We start from the raw sequence: 16,004 nt of genomic DNA, 5'->3' as shown, positions 1-16,004 counted from the left end.
AAAATGATTGAGATAGCCAGTCAACACAGAGAAAATGTCTCTTTACTGTTTGTAACCTCAGTTCCCTGACAGACGGGAAGGATACATTCGGTGCGTCACAAATCGCGTACTGAGTAGGTACTACACAGTGTTGCCAGATTGGAAATGTCCAAGTATCGTACCAGAAGTTCAAAATTATCGTACATGAGTCAAGAGTTATTTATCTATTCTAAACCAACAACATTTTGACACGACCTGCAAATTACCATAATAGATAACAAGGCTTATTGTTGGATTGCTGTTTGCTGATTGATTGGCAGTCTGAATGTCGGCAGATAATTCTTTTTATAGAAAATAATTAAAAATGTAAGTTACATTTTAACATTTTGAGCATTATTGCACCATATATTGGATTCTTATTTCTGTGCCCCTGAGAGTATGATTTAGAATGTTCAGTGGCGTCACAGAACTGCAAGATTCAAACAGCTTTCGCGCGTTGGCTGGCACTGAGCCAGAGACGGACGCGCTCAGCGCTTGTCATATATCACAACTAACATGCAGTGATTTCAACCACACAATGTTTATTTTAGGTTTCATACATTTAAATATACATAATAATTAGTAAAACAATACATTGGTAGTTTGTAAAATACACACTGATGTCCATGGAAGCAGCAAAAACTATCTATCTATTCAAATGTAATTTGCCACGTTCCAATTGACGCGGGCAGTATAAAATGCATGGGTGCGAAAATTACATCAGAATCTCTTTCTTCACGCTAGAAGTCTTATCTAAGTCATCGTGAAAGTTGCAATAGAGGACTACTCACCCTGTTTTTCCTCTCCGCATCCGATGGCTGCTAATGCTAGATTCAGACCTTCACCAGTTCTTTGTGACCTGCCTGGGTTTCTCACACAGATCACACGTTGCTGAGCTGCCTGTGCGCCCTCAGAGCCAGAGTGGCTCGGAAAACAGCGGGAATGAGGCCCACTGCCGCCAGCGAGCCGCTGGTGGGCCCTCCCCCGCCCGAAGGCGTGGTGGACGATAGCTTCCGCCCCGTGAACTTCATCCTCTTCGGAGCTGGCGAGGAAAACGACTCCATGTCGCTTTCGACGTCGGAAAAGGTTTGGAAAAAGACCGCCCCGACCAAGAGGGCCCTGCAGACCTCCATGAGGAGCTCATCAGGGTCTTTGGAAAGGCCGTCATGGAGCTGGGTCTCACTTACAATGCACCTGACGAGCCTGTGAAAGGTAACTGGACTCGTGGCTCCTCAAGTCGAGCTGCTACCAGACGGCATTGAGGCATGCAAGAGCTCGTGGTGAGGTCGTGGGCTTCACCCCAATCGGCGCGCACCCACTCTGCTACGCAGGCCATGTTCACGCACGAGGATGGGGCGGAAACCCTCCCCCCGTCGAGGAGACCGTTCCGCACACCTGTGCCCGTCTCCCTCTGCATTTGGTTCGGACCACAGCCTGCCTTCCAAGCCGTGCAGTTCACGGCCCTTAGATGCAGAAAGCCTATACTTCTGAGGGAAGGCAGCTTCTGTTCTTCATGCCAGGGCAATACTCAAGGTGTTTCAGGCAGACGGCGGCACAGTAGCGCTGACGTCATCAAGGATCTGCGTGCGGCAACTGATCTCCCACTGATGGTTACTAGCGCTCTGCTCAGCCGTTTCATGGGGCTCATGGTCATCCTTACAGGCACCTATGACTTACCCTAGCTTTCCTGGAAGACGCGGACCGTAGGACGCTCCTAAACGTTCCAGTTGCTCCCTCCGGCCTCTTTGATGATGTCATTGAGCTTTTCTGCTATGTCTGTTTAAATGCTGTTTGTGTGAGTTCCACAATAAAAGCATGTATACAATCAACAAAAGAGCTTTACTTCCTCTTACACTCATCACTGTGTCACTCGCCCTGTCTCAAACAGCGCAGAGCCACAAGCCATGATTATAATGGCCTCTCCATGGCGTAAGACTGTCACACCATTACACGACGTGACCCACCCTCCCGCCAGTGCTTCCAGCCTTGCGGGGGCGGGGCCCTGATCAAAATAAGCCATCAGTGGCTGTAGAGGTAACGCGTCCGCAGTGTCATCTCATGGATGGTAGGAGGGCTATCCCGGGTGTTTCACCATGGATACTGGGAATAATTCACGAAGGATATTCTCTCCAATTCAAACGCAGACCTCCCCGCTTCAATGGCGTGGTCCCGTCACTGACTTTGCCCCAAAACCGTCCTGTTCTGCAACAGGAAGTTCTCAGTCTGCTCGAGAGGGAGCGATAGAGCGAAATTTCCCCTCAGATCGAGCGGAATGCGCATGTTGAATTATCTGCATGATTGGCTGTTTTTAGCCCACTCAAGAGATGTGCTATCAGTCACGTGGAAACAATGCTTCGCCGTTAGGATACGCTTGGACTGCGTGTGAATATGCAGAAGGGCGTGTTTTTACGAGTCGGACTGTAACATATCTGGGAATATGTTTGGACTCGATGGCCATACGAGCCCATCTCTCTCTAGAGCATTTCATCGACTCTGCGCTGTTTCAGACCGGGCAGGTTTCAGAGGCTTCTGGGACTGATGGCGGTGGCTTCTTCAGTGTGCCATCTGGGTCTGCTACACTGCGGCCGCTACAGGCACATACGGTCATTCACAGTTGCGTCAGCACTTTAAGACCGTGGAACAGCCCGGATATGTTCAGCCCAGGAGTTCTTTTCTCTACGAACGCGTCTACTTCAGGCTGGGGAGCAGTGCGTCTGGGTGTACCTGCCTCAGGCCTGTGGTTGGAGTCACAGAGAAGGTGGCACATAAACCGTTTGGAACTGGAAGTGTTGTCCTTATCCCTGCAAGCCTTTCGGTCGAAATTGGAGCGGCACCATGTACTGATTCAAATCGACAACACGTCTGTGGTCTCGTACATAAATCGCCAGGTCGGCGTGCACTCCAGAGCTCTATTAAAACAGGCAGCGAGTTTCCTGTTGTGGGCGGACCGACACTTAATCTCCATAAGAGCGTCGCACATCCCTGGTACTTTGAACCGTGGAGTGAGCATGCTTTCGAGGATCGGGATTCCTCAAGGAGATGGAGGCTTCACCCAGGATCAGATCTAATGACTCGGGAGGGAGGAAGTTGATTGTTTGCCACGAGCGAGAACACACACTGTAAGACGTTCTTCTCGCTATCTCACTCCCCCCTGCAGGGATATGCACTGAGATCGCGTTGGCCGGAAGCCAGGCTTACACTCTCCCTCCGGTGAAGATTCTGCCTGTGATGTGCAAAATCATGGAGGAGAGAGCGTCAGTTATACTCGTGGCCCCGAACTGGCCGAATCAGCCCTTGTTCGCGGACCTGAGAGAGTTAGTGATGGCTCCCCCATGGCAAATCCCCCTCAGGCACGACCTGCTGTCTCAGGCGATCGGCACAATATAGCACCCCAGCCCCGAGCTGTGGAACCTTCATGTGTGGCCGCTGCGGGGACCCTAATAAGCGGGACGCTCTGCACTCACTTGTGCTAAACACACTTACAGAGACGCGAGCACCATCAAACATTCGCTGCTACACGCAGAAGTGGGGAGTTTTCACAAAATGGTGCAAGGACATTTATATTGTCGGATGTTTTGCACTTTCTACAGCACAGTATGGATAGCGGGAGTTTGAAACCATCCACGCTGAAGGTGTATGTGACCGCTATTGCTGCTTTCGTTTCCCGGTTGACGGGCAAACGATCGGTAAGCACGCTCTGGTAATCAGTTTTCTCAGGGGAGCGAGGAGATTGTGTACTTCATGGCCGCCCTCCGTGCCGCCGTGGGATTTAGCTCTAGTTTTGAGGGCTCTATCTCTACCATTCGAGTCATTAGCTTCGATTGCGGTTAAGGAGCTTCCCGGAAGACTGCCTTGCTTCTTGCTCTCGCCTCGGCGAAGCGCCTTGGAGACTTTCATGAGTTTTTGGTGAACGATATTGCATTGGTTTCGGGCCTGGCAACTGTAATGTCACTCTCCAGCCGAGACCGGGTTTCGTTCCGAAGTCACTCAATACACCGTTTTGTTTCCCTGCCCGCCTTATCTGTTGAGCCGTCAGCCTCGCGTGACGCTGATGCTCAGAGCGCCGAGATCCTGTTAGGGTTTTACGGATGTATATGAATCGCTCGGCCGCCTTGCGTCAGTCGGACCAGCTGTTCGTGTGCTTGGTGGATGTACAAGGGACGTGCTGTTTCTAAACAGAGACTTTCTCACTGGATCGTGGACGCTATCGAATGCCAGGGGAAGGATTATCCCCTCAACATCAGAGCTCATTCTGGAAGCATTTATATTGCGAGGTCAATATAAATGCTTCCTGATGGGCCTGGTCTAGAGGTATGTCTGTCCAGTATTTATGTTTTGCTGCTGGCTTGTCTTCCCAGAACACAATCGCCAAGTTTTACAAGCTGGATGTACCCTCTGTAGCGTCACATGTCCTTTCGGTGAGTTAAGTTTTATTCATTCTGTTATAACCAGCTATACAGTAGTTACCATGGCTGCTAACTCTGTGTTATGGATCATATGGTTTATGCAGTAGTCACCGCAAACGCTGTCTACTCTGTTTAACTCTCATGCTTGAGTGCTTATTGCGTTGTGTCTGCCCTGGTTAGTGCAGACGGCGAATTATTGCTTGAAGTTATGCAAATTTTGTTAGGGTCGGAGCAGATGTCTCATTGGTCTAGTTCCGCCTATCAGATGCAAGCACTCTTAGCGACACGGCCATTGGCTAGAACTGTCCTGCTTTTGTGTGGGGATGATTGACTCCGTTCAGGGCTTATCTTCACTGCTCTCACGGCGGGATTTTATACAGTTCCCATATACGTCTTAGCTGACGTAATGTTGAGTTACCGCCTCGAGAGGGAACGTCTCTGGTTACTATCGTAACCTCGGTTCCCTGAGAGGCGGAAACAAGACATTACGTTAGCCGCCGTGTTCGCTGTTTGATCAGCTGTGCTAACGTTCAGTCGTCATTCTGACGTAATTTTCGCGCCCATGCATTTTATACTTCCCGCTGAACTGTCAGTATTTGCAGTATTTTGCCACTCAGGGAACCGAGGTTACGATCGCCATGGAAACAAGGGGTCAGTTAAAATATTTGTAACTTACGCGTGAAAGGGTTTATTTAAAAAAAATATATATTTTTTAAGTAAACAACAATAGCCCAAATTTAGTAAACATTTTTATTGAGACTTAGGGTGACCACCTGCTAATAAGCCGAAGGGGGGACAAGGGGTATGTTTCTGAGGGACGGTGTGGGACACTGTCTTGCGCGGTGGTGCCCCCACCCCATGGGCAGACTCACTGATAGTGGTTTACCCATTTCTAGCACATACCACCTTACATGGTATATTAATAATGCCCTATTTCCCCTAAACATGTGTAATTGCTGATGTATGCTCATGACAGAATTGACAGATGCACTTCCACTTACGATTTACTTTAGCTATTTTATTTTTCATTACAATTTATTCACTTTAAATAAATTATAATACAAAATTATAGGATTAAAATGAATTGTAGTTGCTCAACACCACAGGAACAGTTAAAAAAAAGTCTAAACTCACAACTCCAGAGGTTCACGGAAGGATGAGGGGGAGGAAGGATGGTGAACTTGCATGTTAGTAAAGGTAGGCACATGAAGAATAAAAAACTGTCTGAAACAGGACACACCTTCTCTTTTTTTTTTTTTGATGGCGGTGCCTCACTTTCTAAATTTTTCGAATTGGAAAGCATGCATCTAAAAGTTCCTTCCCAGTGTGTCTGGTATGCATGTGCGTGCACTGTCATGACAACAACGAAATAGTTGACAACCTAGTCAGCAGTTCAACTGAGGGGTGGGTGTGGCAACAGTAGCGTGCTCAAGTCAATTGTCAAGTAATGTTCGTTTGGCTGCCTAGGGCTCGAGGATATAGAGCGACCAACTTTTTTTGAGCAAGCATTGATTATGCGTGACACAGTCTCAATTTGTGGGACGCATGAATTGGGCTTCAAACGCTGTGCGCGCACACGCTACGCGGGACGGGTGGTCACCCTATTGAGACTATAAAAAATAATTCTGCATCCATTTTTAGGTGGGCAGCACCAGCACACCCTGGCACACCACACCTGTGGCTACGACACTGAGTTCAACTTATTTTAAAAAAAATGTATTGCCTATGTGGCTGGAGAGTATGACTCCTAACCATAAAGTTGTGGGTTCGAGTTTCGGGCTGGCAATACGCCCTTTACACGCCTCTCAGGAACAAAGTCATGCAACCCCATAATTTCACCGACAAAGAGAATCTATCAGGAAACGAATAAGAAATAAGTCACTGGAAATAGTGCAATCATAAAACGAACATGATAAAATCGGCCGCGTTTGTTTGCATGCAATTGTTAAATATTTAAATCCAAAAGCATCAGTGTTTTACGATAAAGTGATATGAAAATATGAACATAATCTGCTTATGCAGGCGAGTCTGTATTTGTTTATTTGTAGTCATAGTAGCCAATTATGCTACATCACATTTAGAAAGAATGATAATTTCTATATTTTTATAAAAGCTCCCGAAGAAAAACCATTATTATATTTTTATAACATAGGCTACGCTGAGCTAAACTCTTGAACCAAGACTTATGACAGATAAAATATGTTACTAAATAAATACACGATTGTGATAGAAAATAAGAAGCTGACATCTGATTTCTTCAAGTGGTCGTATTTTCTGTGTTTACTATGGTAACGTTAATGCCTAGCATGCATATTGCATTGCTTATAAATATTTCTGCCTTGTATGGTTATTATAATACACATCGAATCAAGTTATTTCAAACACTCGCTGCTGACTGAAAGTGAGTTTTGAGCTCAACCAGTAGTTTAGCCAGAAAAGAGACTCTGGGTGTGAAAATCTGGGTGTGCCACATTTATTGTCAGATTACTGTGCAAAAGCATTAAGCCTAACCATAACCATGCCCCACATAACCATAAACCTACATAAAATAATATAGCTGCAAGCAGCAATACGGGGCCAAGCCCTGCAAGGCACACTGAGGCACAGCAAGCAGACCAAGTATGGCACACAAGAAACATCTTCATCAGGTGTAACGTTAGGTTTTTTGCTAAAAAAAAATTAAGAAGGGAGCTCTGCGACATATTGCTGGCTAGCAATGTGCAATCAAAATATCTCTGTTTAAATGTGCGGCAAAGATCTCTGGGGAGCTGCTGGGGTCACAGTCAGCTGCTGTTTGCTGATTGATTGGCAGTCTGAATGTCGGCAGATATTTTTTTTTAAAGAAAATAATTTAAAATGTAAGTTACATTTTAACATTTTGAGCATTATTGCACCATATATTGGATTCTTATTTCTGTGCCCCTGAGAGTATGATTTAGAATGTTCAGTGGCATCACAGAACAGCCAGAGACGGACGCGCTCAGCGCTTCTCATATATCACAACTAATATGCAGTGTTTTCAACCACACAATGTTTATTTTAGGTTTCATACATTTGAATATACATAATCATTAGTAAAACAATACATTGGTGGTTTGTAAAATACACACCGATGTCTATGGAAGCAGCAAAAACTATCTATCAGCCTAGTCAGCAGTTCAACTGAGGGGTGGGTGTGGCAACAGTAGCGTGCTCAAGTCAACTGTCAAGTAATGTTCGTTTGGCTGCCAGGGGCTCGAGGATATAGAGCGACCAACTTTCAGCTTAGTCAGCAGTTCAACTGAGGGGTGGGTGTGGCAACAGTAGCGTGCTCAAGTCAACTGTCAAGTAATGTTCGTTTGGCTGCCTGGGGCTCGAGGATATAGAGCGACCAACTTTTTTGAGCAAGCATTGATTATGCGTGACACAGTCTCAATTTGTGGGAGACGCATGAATTGGGCTTTAAACGCTGTGCGCGCACGCGCTATGCAGGACGGGTGGTCACCCTATTTAGACTATAAAAAATAATTCTGCATCCATTTTTAGGTGTTCCAGCTGCCACTGTGGGTGGCACCAGCACACCCTGGCACACCTGTGGCTACGCCACTGAGCTTAACTTATTTAAAAAAGTTTTAATGCCTATGTGGCTGGAGAGTTTGACTCCTAACCATAAAGTTGTGGGTTCGAGTTTCGGGCTGGCAATACCACAGCTGAGGTGCCCTTGAGCAAGGCACTGAACCCCCAACTGCTCCCCAGGCGCCACTGCATAAATGGGTGCCCATTGATCCGGGTGTGTGTTCACTGCTGTGTGTGTGCACTTTGGATGGGTTAAATGCAGAGCACAATTTCTGAGTATGGGTCACCATACTTGGCTGTATGTCAGCTAGCCAGCTTTTGCCCAAGGTTTATGTTGGGCCAAAAAACCCTGGCTGTTGGCCCCAAGGAAGCACCAACGAAGCGTGAACAAGAACCGGAGGTGACAATGGAAATGTGACTGGACCTGGCACGCACTAGCATGCCCGCTTTTGGGCCGACAGTGGAAATGCGGCTAATGATTACTCAGCCCCCCTAACATCCAACTTTTAAAATCTGGCAAAAGCTGGCACGGGGGTAGAGAGAAAGCTTTCAGGACCAGCATCAAGTACCACAGTGGCACCAAAATTGGGTATGGTGGATGTAATCTCCTTGCAAGAGCAAGTGCTCTTCTGCCACAGTCTTCATTTGTATCTGCTTGGAAATCGTCACTGTTAATTTTGTGTCACCATACTTACTTGTGCAACTACTCATGTTACCTTTAAATAGGGAAAACATGGAAGTGTTTGGTAGCTTCTACTTGCAAAGAGTGAGGGACGGTCAGCAGGCCTGAGTGAGTGGCAGCCGGCAGTTAGAGTGAGGAACGGGCGGCGGATTCAGCTCTAGGGGTGATGAAGCAGACATTGTCCTCTTTTGGAAGGCCAAACAAAGTAGTTTCGCTTTCACAGTGAAACAAACAGCATCTCCACCCACGGCGGCAGCGCCAACAACAATACTACAATGAGAATAAAAGTTACGCCTTCTTTCTTTGGGTGAACACAATTATTTGTTTTATATAAATGTTAAACTTCCATGTAACATAAAGCCCCAAAATAAACTATTTTAAAATATTTACCAGGAAAAAAGACAAACGTCAGACCAGGGCCATTTGATTCATAACATTTGAATCACTCTCTGTCATAGTTTTCCAAACAAGGAATTTGCACGCAAGTGTGACTTGCAAGACGTCAACTAAACATTAGTCATAGGCCTACATCTTTCTTCAAGTTCACAGGAACAGATAGATCTTCATCAATTGTTGTGCACTGATAAAGGAATACCTAGTAAGTTTTCACATATGTGGGCTTGGAACACTACAGTAAAGGGTAGACACCTAATTTACAGGTTTTGCTATTTCCAGTAAAGATGAATTGCAATGCTATGCCATGACATTTATAATATGAAGTAATGACAGATTGAGAAGGGACTTTTTTCTAAAGAAAGTAAGATCTATATATAAATAGTTTAATAGTCTGATGTGCAAAATCTTGATTGGCCTGCTAAAGCCCAGACCTGAGCCCGTATCCACAAAAAACATTTGATCTTACCACTAAGAGGTCTCCTAAATAGCAGTAAAAGAGTTTTCTCTTAAAACCTATTCACAGAGCTTCTGAGACAAACTTTTACTAAGGAATAGAGAGAAATGTTGGGCTAAGAGTAAGGGTTGACCTCTTGCTATGGATGATGTCAACATGCTTACTATATATATATTATATTAATATTATGTTGCCATATTCAGAAAATGGTTTAAAAATATGCACATTCAAATAAATATTTAAAAATAAAAATGTTAATTGCTACATTCAATGAAAGATTTTAAAATGCAGGCTAAGTATCACTAATTAAACAAGTATATATTCAGCTAATTGTCAGCCTCTTATATGTATGCTTCTCGGAAACAATTAGTGAATATGGGAAGGGAAGTCAGGCCTAATGGTTAGAGAGTCAGACTCACAATCGAAAAGTTGTGAGTTCGAGTCTCGGGCCGGCAGGAATTGTGGGTGGGGGGAGTGCATGTACAGTGCTCTCTCTACCCTCAATACCACGACTTAGGTGCCCTTGAGCAAGGCACTGAACCCCCAACTGTTCCCCGGGCGCCGCAGCATAAATGGCTGCCCACTGCTCCGGGTGTGTGTTCAGTGTGTGTGTGTTCACTGCTCTGTTTGTGTGCACTTCGGATGGGTTAAATGCAGAGCACAAATTCTGAGTATGGGTCACCATACTTGGCTGAATGTCACGTCACTGTCACTTTCATATGCTTATAAACAGCCTTTTAATTAACAGAGTGGAATAATCACGGCTGATAGTAAGACATGCAAACATAAATGAAAACCAAACTGGACGCTAGAACAGCTATACATTAAGGATTTAATAAACATTTTTTTGGAATTAGGATAACATCCAAACTAAAGCCGATACCTTTTTAAAAGCTCATTATCCTCAAATGTTTCTTAAATGTTTTTTCATGTTTATATTCCGAGGCAGATTGCTGGCAACAGCCATTTTAGGATAGTTCAGATTTGTTCTTAGTGACTTAGGAGTCCTCTTCACTACTCCTAACTTTTCACAGATTTAGGAGCAAGTTTAAGTGGTAAAATGCTTTGTGAAAATACTCTTAGAACAAACATTTAGAAAGCCTGAATTTAGAACTGACACGCCCATTATTTTTAACATTTTCTCCTAAATTGGCAGGTTATGAGCTACTTTTAGCATGAGCGCCTCATTTTTAAAATGTTAAGTAGAACTCTTTTTGATATAAGCAGTCACTGTTTCTGTATATATACTGAAACAGTGACTGCTTACATCAAAATGTTCATTGATGATGTAACAGTCACCAGGAACATCACCACATGTGCCAACCATTACTGTGCTGAACAGCTGACAGATGTTCACAGACATATTTAACACCTCACTAAGCCAAGCAGTTGTCCCCACATGTCTCAAGCTCACCACCATCACCATCACCATCACTCCAGTAAAAAAGAAGTTACCTGTGCCCTGCCTGAATGACTATTGTACCATAGCACTGACCCCAATCATGATGAAGTGCTTTGATAAGTTAGTCATGCATGATATCAAATCAAATCTCTCCAAAACATTCCAGTTTGCATACCATACAAACCGCTTCACGGACGATGCCATTTCCTCCACCCACCACCTGACCCTTAGTGAAAACAAAGACTCTTATGTTATGATGTTAAAGCTGCAGTAGGGAACTTTTGACGCTCTAGCGGTTAATAAACAGAACTGCTTGCGTCTTGCGGAAGAACATCGTAGCCGGAACTACTTCTCTCTGTTTATGTCTATGAAGAATCACAAAGGTACTGGGTTACTCCGCCGCGGTACCCCCGAAGCAATCTAAAATAGTCCGAATATAAACACTTATTATAGGTGCACCCTAGTGATTCAGGACAAGCCAAAAACACATTTTGAACACAAACAAAGTTACGGACCGCAGCTCTGATTGGTTATTTTTTACCGGGAGCGATGGAGTTTCTGCAAATGGCAATAGGACCAATGGGAGGAGCCAGAGGAGCTTGATTTTTTTCACAGATTATCTGTCTCATATTTTACTGTCAGGACATAATGACAGGTTTAATAAATATGTAAAAAATATTTTTTTTACAAAAGTTCCCTACAGCACCTTTAAGTACTTGTATAGTCTGTCTTAGGTTACGTGTATGTATAGTAAACTATTTATGGTATGTATAGTTAGATAATGTATAGTTAAAGACATTATAGTTTTATTAAATTAGCTGTGTAGGTCTAAAAATTGTTCTTATGTCTAGTGTTGAATGTTTATATATATGTTTATTTAAGGAGCACTGTGGTCCTGAAAGACATGAAATTTAATTCCAACGTCCACACATGTAGTGGAATGACAATAAAGCTGGACTTGACTCTATATTTTTATATATATATATATATATATATATATATATATATATATATATATATATATATATATATATATAGGTAGATAGATAGATATTTTATAACAGGCATTCAGCTTTGCTAAGGAAGACTGTGAGCCAAAATATATAATTATCTTTACCAGTTTATGACTGATACAAGAAAACCCCTCATTTAGAAAAAATAATTATTTAATAATTATTTAAAACTGTATCAACATAATTTGATAAGTTCCCATTGTGCACTGCTCTTTTATCTCGGTAGAGTTAAGACTTCATTTGCTTATGTACATATAACTACAAATATACCTGGTGACCATTTCACATATTCTAGAATATTGTGCATGTACATAATCTCAATCATGTCAACAAATATTTGACAAGAGATTATAAGCAGCACTATCTTCCAACAACATTAGCATCCTGAGCATGAATTTCAGTGTAACTTTATCTAAACCTTTGAGTAAATACTATTTTTGTGTTGAGTTGTGTTGAGAAATATTTCCATCCAGGTGACAAAACTGGACATGCTAGTTCATAGAGGGGAATACCACAAAACAACAACTGAAGACTGCATGCCACAGGCAATAATGACTCCACTGTCTGCTTTTGTGGCTGTGATAATTACATTTCTCACGGGGTAAAAATAAAGAATTGATTCATCACCTGTCACATTTTAAGAACAGCAGCATATTTGCATATTTGCGCCCGTTTCACAAATTTCAAGTAAGACCTTTCTTACACTGGGTGACATTTGATATTGAAGCCTGTGATATTATGCTCAGGGTGACAGATAATAGGTAAACCTAAACATTTAGCATTTACACAAACCTTCACAGAGCAAGACATACAAATACATGTATATTCAAAGTGAGCTACCACTGAATTTTACACTTCAAATTAACGCTGCATAACAACATCTTGTTTTATGTAACCGAAATCCTTAGCTGAGATCCTAATCCTTAGTGCCAAGTTACACAATTACTAAGCATTTTAGTGATTGAGTGCATAGTGATTTCAGCATGACATAAGAAACATGATCTATTTCCCTGTCTGGGATGAGAGTTTGTGGCTCTTGTCAATCCACGAGCTTCTGGCATTATGTTTCTCTAGTATCTGTGATGTGTTAGGCCTCTAGCCAAGAGAGATACTGTCACACAAAAGAGAAAAAAGAAGAGCAAACAGAAAAGACAGTTTCATTCTCCACAGGATATGGTAGATGTTGATTGTAAATTTACTGGAAAAGTCCCAGCTTCTAGAACGTTAATTTTAATAAAGTAAACCATTTTCAAGGATCCCCCCCCCCCCACCACTGTAGATATGCAAAATTAAATGGGTAAACGTTGCATTAGTTAATGCATTGAGCTGTGAAATCAATATTAGCTTGACAACATTTAATTATCTATAATGCTTATTTCATACAAATTAATTTCAGTATCATTTTATTATTAATAATTTTTAACAGTAAATATTCATAATAGATGTTCATGTCAGAAGAATAACTGTTTATTGGTTGTGATAATGTAATAGTTTGTGTTGACAAACTAAACATTATTGTAAACATTATTGCTACAATTAAACAATTTATACACAGTACACAAAAATATATAATAGTACAAATACTAACATATGTATTTATTTGTTTTCCACAATTAAAAGAAAGTATTAATCATTTAGATTAAGCATCATAAAGTTTGGCCTTTCTTACAGATCTTAAAAGGGACATTGGATGAAATATTACCTTTTGTGCATTTTCCCCCCATTTAATTAAAGGGATAGTTCACCCAAAAATTTAAATTTGTGTTCTATATATTGTGACAAGTGTCCCGAGTCCTCATCAGCGTCGCCCTGGCAACCGACACGCCGCACCTGTCCCCGCTCATCAGCCACTGAGCAAGCCCAGCTGCGGCTCATCAAGCGGGCTATAAAGATACGGCAGAGGAGGAAGAAGGGGAGAAACGTCTCCATGCCAGGAAGTGACTCTTTGTTCTTTTCCCCGCAGAAAGCAGCCCTTAAGCCGCAGCCCCGTCGAACCACGGTGATACCGGCACAGCCCAGGCACGCGCACAAGAGGGATACAAGGACACGGACACGAAGACCCGCACTTTCGACACTTCCTCACTGGCACTCTCAATAAAATCCACCCTTCGGGGATATTTTTTCACTCACTCGCTCGTCGTGTGCTTCTTTGTCTCGTGACAATTTGGTGGAGAATGCGAGCAGCAAATTGAAAGAAGCACCGACAGCGATCACCAAAATTGTGAGTCTTTTCCCCCGTTCACCGTTGTGTTTTTTTTCTTTTCTTTTTTTTTTTTTTGTGCAGGCGGCAGCTCCTCCCCCGTGATGGAAGAATTGCTCAAACACCTCACCGAGGTGAGCATCCGCCAGCAACAAATTGTCGAACACATGGCCGCGCGGCAAGGGGAAACTGAACGGGAGCTCGCCGCGCTTCGCACTACCACCGCCCAGCGCGCTCCGCTGCCTGATCCCCGCGTCCAAGCCGCGCAGCTCGTGCCCCGGATGACGGCGAGTGATGACGTCGAGCTGTACCTGCAGATGTTTGAGGCCACAGCCGTGCGCGAAGTCTGGCCCATGGATGAATGGGCACATCTCCTCGCCCCGCTCCTGACGGGGGAAGCACAGCGGGCCTATTATTCTTTGACTCCCAACCGAAGGGCTTCATATGATGAATTAAAGAAAGAACTCCTCGGCCGCGTGGGTCTGTCCCCGATATGTGCGGCCCAACAGTTCCACGATTGGGAATATCGACCCCGATTGCCCGCTCGCGCACAGGCAGCGGAACTCACCAGGTTGGCGCATCATTGGCTGTTGGCCGGGGATCCCAGCGCGCACCAGGTGGCGGAGCGCGTGGCCGTCGACCGCCTTCTTCGCGCCTTGCCCCGATCCATCCGCCAGGCGGTAGGCATGCGGAACCCCTCCAGTGTGGATGAAGTGATCGAGGCCATTGAGCTGGCGGATGCCGCCTACCACCGGGAGGCTGGGGAGCGAGCGCCGCCTTTTCCCCGAAGGGTGGTCCAGGAGCGACGCACGCCGGAGGGCACCTCGCGGCACATGAGCAGGCCAGCGGTTCCCGGTCCCCAGGACGAGCCCATGCCAACGGAACCACCACGCTCCCCAGGACGCGCTTGGCTGGCAGGCTGTGCCGTTCACGACCCCCCAGCTGGGGCGACTCGGGCCGAAGTCGCCGTCAATGGCCGCCCGTTCTCGGCGCTGCTGGATTCCGGGAGCTCCATTACATTGATGCGGCCCACCGTCCTCCCTCCACGGTCAGGAGCCAAGGCCCGGATGGCCATCACGTGCGTCCACGGCGATACCAGACGGGTCCCCACTCGGCGAGTCGCCATAACCGCTGCCCCGGGAACCTGGTCATTGGAAGTAGGGATCGTGAAGGACCTGCCCGTCCCCGTCCTCCTCGGGAGAGATTGGCCGGGGTTCGACCGTCTACTCGCCGCAGCCGCACAGCCTGCCAGCTCGACCGGGAACCGCCGACGCCGGAGGCCAGAAAAGGGACCTCCTCGACATCCCGTGCTGCTGACATCGGACAGCCCTCGAGAAGGTGAGCCCCCCTCCCAAAATTCTGACCTATATTTTGATGTGTTTCAGCAGGTGGCAGGAGGTGGGGCTTTCGCGAAGGAGCAGCACGAGGATGATCGCCTGAAGAACTGCTGGTCTCAAGTGAGGGTTGCGGAAGGAGAGGATCTCCAACCAGCACCTCATCCCATCCCTCACTTCGTCATCCGGAATGGCCTGCTCTATTGTGCCGCCCAGCGGAGGGGGGAGGAGAAGCTTCTGCTCGTAGTGCCCCGCAGCAAGATAGGAACGGTGATGGAACTGGCACACGCTCACCCGATGGCGGGTCATCTTGGGGCCCAGAACACCGTCCAGCGGATCCGGGACCGTTTCCATTGGCCGGGCCTGGACGCCGATGTGAAACGGTTCTGCCAAGCCTGCCCGATCTGCCAGAGGACCTCACCACACACACCTCCCCCCAGCCCGCTGATTCCATTACCCATCATCGAGGTGCCCTTCGAGCGCATCGGAATGGATCTCGTTGGGCCGCTGCCGAAGTCCGCCCGGGGGCATGAACACATCCTGG

This window comes from Carassius auratus, unplaced genomic scaffold, assembly GCF_003368295.1.
Source record: "Carassius auratus strain Wakin unplaced genomic scaffold, ASM336829v1 scaf_tig00216984, whole genome shotgun sequence".
In the NCBI taxonomy this organism is placed as follows: Eukaryota; Metazoa; Chordata; class Actinopteri; order Cypriniformes; family Cyprinidae; genus Carassius; species Carassius auratus.
Note: the sequence above shows the minus strand (reverse complement) of the source record.